General features: G+C 51.0%; 1 pseudogene; it reads right to left on the reverse strand.

Moving 5' to 3' along the window:
- Positions 1–3,092: 3,092 nt before the first annotated feature.
- LOC123161017 (beta-1,2-xylosyltransferase XYXT1-like) lies at positions 3,093–5,348 on the reverse strand (annotated as a pseudogene).
- Positions 5,349–5,678: the final 330 nt, after the last annotated feature.

Consider the following 5,678-nt stretch of genomic DNA (forward strand, 5'->3'; position numbering starts at 1 on the left):
CCCGTCTTTCTTACGGTCCTCACTGTGCCATCGCATCAACTTGGCATGCTCTTCGTTTCTGAACAGACGTTTCAACCGTGGTATTATAGGAGCATACCACATCACCTTCGCAGGAACCCTCTTCCTGGGGGGCTCGCGGTCAACATCACCAGGGTCATCTCGTCTGATCTTATACCGCAATGCACCGCATACCGGGCATGCGTTCAGATCCTTGTACGCACCGCGGTAGAGGATGCAGTCATTAGGGCATGCATGTATTTTCTGCACCTCCAATCCTAGAGGGCATACGACCTTCTTTGCTGCGTATGTACTGTCGGGCAATTCGTTATCCTTTGGAAGCTTCTTCTTCAATATTTTCAATAACTTCTCAAATCCTTTGTCAGGCACAGCATTCTCTGCCTTCCACTGCAGCAATTCCAGTACGGTACCGAGATTTGTGTTGCCATCTTCGCAATTGGGGTACAACCCTTTTTTGTGATCCTCTAACATGCGATTGAACTTCAGCTTCTCCTTTTGACTTTCGCATTGCGTCCTTGCATCGACAATGACCTGGCGGAGATCATCATCATCGGGCACTGGTTCCTCTTGATCTCCAGCAGCTTCCCCCCTTGCAGCATCATTGGGCACATCGTCTGGTTCCTCTTGATCTTCAGCAGCTTCCCCCGTTGCAGCATCACCGTATTCAGGGGGCACATAGTTGTCATCGTCCTCTTCTTCTTCGCCGTCTTCCATCATAACCCCTATTTCTCCGTGCCTTGTCCAAACATTATAGTGTGGCATGAAACCCTTGTAAAGCAGGTGGGTGTGAAGGATTTTCCGGTCAGAGTAAGACTTCGTATTCCCACATATAGGGGATGGACAACACATAAAACCATTCTGCTTGTTTGCCTCAACCACTTCGAGAAAATCATGCACGCCCTTAATGTACTCGGAGGTGTGTCTGTCACCGTACATCCATTGCCGGTTCATCTGCGTGCATTATATATAATTAAGTGTGTCAAAAACCATTACAGAACATCATGAATAGATAATTAAGTGACCAAATTAATAGAAGTTCATCATCACATTAAAACCAAAGTACATACATAGTTCTCATCTAACAACATATATATAGCTCTCCAGAGCATCTAATTAATTAAACCATACATTGAAACTATGTAAAACATTTCAATGCGAAAACAAATGCGATCATAATCGCAACCAAGGTAACAATTGATCCAACGGCATAATGATACCAAGCCTCGGTATGAATGGCATATTTTCTAATCTTTCTAATCTTCAAGCGCATTGCATCCATCTTGATCTTGTGATCATCGACGACATCCGCAACATGCAACTCCAATATCATCTTCTCCTCCTCAATTTTTTTTATTTTTTCCTTCAAGTATGTTTTCTTCTTCAACTAAATTTAACCTCTCGACAATAGGGTCGGTTAGAATTTCCGGTTCAACCACCTCCTAGATAAATAAAATCTATGTCACATTGGTCGGTATATTTGTCATAAACAATAGATGAACCAAATAGTTATAAAAAGATAATATATACCACATCCGAATCATAGACAGGACGAGGGCCGACGGGGGCGGATACCAAAACCATCGCACTATGTAATAAGAAGGAATAATAAAAGTAACAAAATTAGACAAGTAACTATCTAAAGTAAGAATTTTTTTTCCTTTCAGAAAGAAGATAAGAACAAGAGGATCACCACGGTGGTGCTGGCGACGAGATCGGCGCGGGCGATCGACGGCGGTGAAGACGAGGACGGGACGTGACGGACCGCTAAACTTAGACAAATCTCTGGGAAAATGGAGCTCGAAGGTCGAGTTTCGAGAGGAGAAAGATTAACTAGTGTGGCTCAGACATTTCATCGAACACCTCATGTGCATAGGAGGTGAGGTAGAGCACCCAAATGCCCTCCCCTCGCCGGCCAGAAAAAACAGAGCACTGTGGACTGCTCTGCTGTGGCGATGGGGTATATATAGGGAACTATTTGGTCCCGGTTCGTGGCACCAACCGGGACTAAAGGCCTTTGGTCCCGGTTGGTGCCACGAACTGGGACCAATGCCACCTTTCGTCCCGGTTGGTGGCACCAACCGGGACCAAAGGCCTTGTGCTGCCCCGCGTCAAAAGTTTAGTCCCACCTCACTAGTTGAGAGGGCTCGAGAGTGGTTTATAAGCGCTGCTGCGCCCACCCTCTCGAGCTCCTCTCAACTGCAGGCTTTCGGGCCTAACCGTTCTCTTTGCCTGTGGGGCCTACTGGGCCTTCCGCGGGCCTGAATCCTGGCCCACGGATGGGTTTCAAGTCGTATTCAGGCCGTGGTGGCCCAGTAGGTGGCATAAATTTTTTCTCTGTTTTTTGTTTTCTCTTTTGCTTTATTTGTTTTGTTTTGTTTCTACTTACAACAAAAAACTTATTTATTTTATTTCCAATTACTTATGTATTTTACTTTAATTATTTTATTTTTATTTATTTTACTGCTGCTATTTTTATTTAATTTATTAAGGTTTATTTATTTAAGTTACTATAGTTTATTTTATTTTATTTTATTAAGGTTTATTTATTTTTATTTACTATAAAAAAATGAACATAGATGCGCCTATAGAGAAAATTCAACCTCAATTCATAATAAATTTCTATGAAATTCAAAGAAATTTACTGTGAATTTAGGTCAAATTCCCTGTATAAGGGCATCTATTTTCACTTTGAGAGGAGCTCAACAAGGCAGAGAGGGACGGGCTTAAAAACTGGTGTGAGCGCCCTTCGGTTGGCGAGATGGGACTAAACACTGGCCGCAACTAGGACCAGCCCTTTAGTCCCGGTTTGTGGTATGAACCGGGACGAAAGGGTGGTGGGCCAAGAGCGTGGCACATTGGTCCCGGTTTGTCCCACCAACCGGGACCAAAGGGTCCGGACGAACCGGGACCAATGCCCCCACGAGACCCGGCAGGCCCCTGGCCGCACGAACCGGGGCCAATGATCACATTAGTTCCGGTTCGTGACTGAACCGGGACTAATGTGAATATTGCCCTGTGACCAAAATCCAGTTTTCTATTAGTGACTGTTCGTCGTTCTCTACGCGCACGTGCCCCTAATGAGGGCGCCGTAAGTGGTCGAGCGCTCGCGCCAGCGTTGGCGCGAAGCGGGTGGCGTTGATGCGAACGTCCTGCTTGGCGAGGTAGAGCTCGAAGACCTTGGGCCAGCCGCTGCGTGTTAGACTTAATCTTGATTCAGGTATCTGTATAGTTTGTTTTTCGTTATGCATGTAGCTTAGTTTGTCTAGGGAGTAGTTGTCCAACGAAGCTTCAGCAGAGGCGTGCGGAGAAGGCGAGATGCCAAGGCGTCGTGCGATACGACGATGATGGCGAGATGCCAATGGCGGTGTGAGGCTGCAGTGCTGCGTGAGGCAGCGTGGCCGTGTGATGCGGCAAGTGCGACGAAGGCTGGAGTGTGGGGCTCTACGAGCATGTTTAGCCGGCTGGGTTGATCCGGTTGTGAGCTGCATGCAAGTCCTAGTCTTGGGACGTTGGAGTGAATCAAGGAAACAAACTGGCTGCATGCAAGTAGTTGGTTAGCTAGCTTTGTGCGTGTGCATGGGTTAGTGGGTTTAGTGGCCCGAGTGGAGGCTGGGTTAGGGCGTGCGTGAGCCAGCCCGGTGTATATATATGTGTTGATCAGATGAATGAAAAGGAGGCCGTGAGGGCTAGAGCAGAAAAATGTAGCGTTCTGTACACCAAGGGAAGGGCCTCACGGCAAAGCTCTTCTGGTCTCCCTTGGTTCATGCGTGTGTATGTGTGTGTTCTCATGTGTTCGTGAGAGAAGATGAAGAGAGAAACCTCAGGAGAGTTGTGCGAGGCAGCTCGAGGTAGAAGATTAAGCGGTGCTGCGAGAGGAGCGGCGCCAACACTGCGGTGGACGGAGTCGGGGTCCTTGATCGCCGGGTGCTCCGGCCCCAGCGCCTCCAGCAGCGAGCTCTCGTCCACGCTCACGTCGTAGTCGAAGTAGCCGAGCCCCATGTCTGCGGAGGGCGAGCCGAACGCGGTGCTCGCGATGAACCCCATCTTCCCGTACGGCACCACCTGGATCAGCACGCCACCCGGCGGCAGGAACAGCGCGTTCGTCAGCCCCGCGCTGTGGATGCCTAGCACCACGTCGAACGAGTTCACCACCCGCGCCTGCTCCGCGTCGGGCGCGTCGCCACGCAGCTCCGCCACCACCGCCTCGAACCCCTACGCCTGTGCCGCCCGCGCGATCTCCGGCTCGTTCAGGATCCGGCGGTAGTGCCCCCGGTGGATCAGCAGCAGCCGCGGCTTCTTGTGCGGCGGCGGCTCCCGGGCCAGGCTGACGCGTGGGAGCGCGTAGGTCTCGCGCAGGAACCGGGTGAAGTCGGCCATGGAGAGGCGGCCCCCCGGCACCAGCTCGGGAACGATGCTCAGCTCCTTGTAGAGTCGGAGCCCCACGGTGACGCGCGGGAAGCACCGGACCTGCGCGTCGCCGTCCATGTCCACCGCGTCGTACTTGGACAGCCCCCGCAGGAAGGCCCTGTACTTGACCGGCCACTGCGGATGGAGCCGGATGTTGGCGATGAGGAACATGACCTCGCCGTGGTACCGCCGCGACGCGATGAAGACCGGCGCCAGTATGTCGCTGTAGTCGTGCCAGTAGTTGCCCGCGTACCCGTCGATCGCGAAGAGGACGGCCGGCACGTCGTGGGTCACCGTGCATGGCACCGCGGCGGCCCGGTCCTGTAGCTGCGTCACGGTGACCTTCCTTATGCCGTCGAGCTTGCGCGAGTATGGCGTGATCATCCACTCCCGGCGCTCTGACTCGGACCCGCTCGCCGGGACGAGGGTCACCGACAGGGCAGTGCCGTTGGTGCGGACGTCGCCGTCCACTTCGCATGTGTCGGATAGGTCATAGGAGCGCCCCGCCGTGCTGCACACCACCTTGCCATTCTCTGTCGATCGACGGCAAGCAAAAGGATTTTTTTTACCATGGTTAAACTAGCTTCGTTCATCAGCATAAAAGCAAATACGATCAAAACAACACGAGTCTTCACCTGTTTCATGGGGATCTTTGATGTTATTATGATCCATGATCTGTCCTACTTCCGTAATGACAACTGCAAATTAAGCAAAGAAGCTCAGCTTCCGGCAGGGGTGCATAGAGACGGCGAGGTAAACTGTTCCATTATTTACGCACCATGAGGGGGTAGGCTGACGGCGAGATGCCGAGCGACGAGATAGGTGAGGAGCATGAGGAGACCGCCGACGACGAGGCCGACGTTGACGTGCTTCTGCACCGAGCTCCTTTGGCTCCTCCCGGGCTTCACCTCGCCGCCGTGCATTGCAACTTCCTGCTGCTGCCGCCGCCGCCGCTCTCAGCTTTTTGTAGCTGTTGTCATTCTTGCTTTTGTTCTGCAGTCAACATGGCTGCACTAGGATACAAGTCAACATGGCTGCGCTTGAGGCTAATCTAGTGGGCTAAGTGTAATTAAGTGTGCAAATTGTTGTTGACTAGGTGTTGCTAATTTCGTGGGCTGGGATACTAGGTTCTGATTGAGTATTTTTTCTGAGAATGAAATGATAACACATCGTTGACGGAACAGGGCCTGCCATCTATCGTGATTCTACTGGTTTATAAGTCGGGTAAGAATTTTTAGTCTTTAATTTAACCA

This window comes from Triticum aestivum, chromosome 1D (genome assembly GCF_018294505.1).
Source record: "Triticum aestivum cultivar Chinese Spring chromosome 1D, IWGSC CS RefSeq v2.1, whole genome shotgun sequence".
Taxonomy (NCBI): Eukaryota; Viridiplantae; Streptophyta; class Magnoliopsida; order Poales; family Poaceae; genus Triticum; species Triticum aestivum.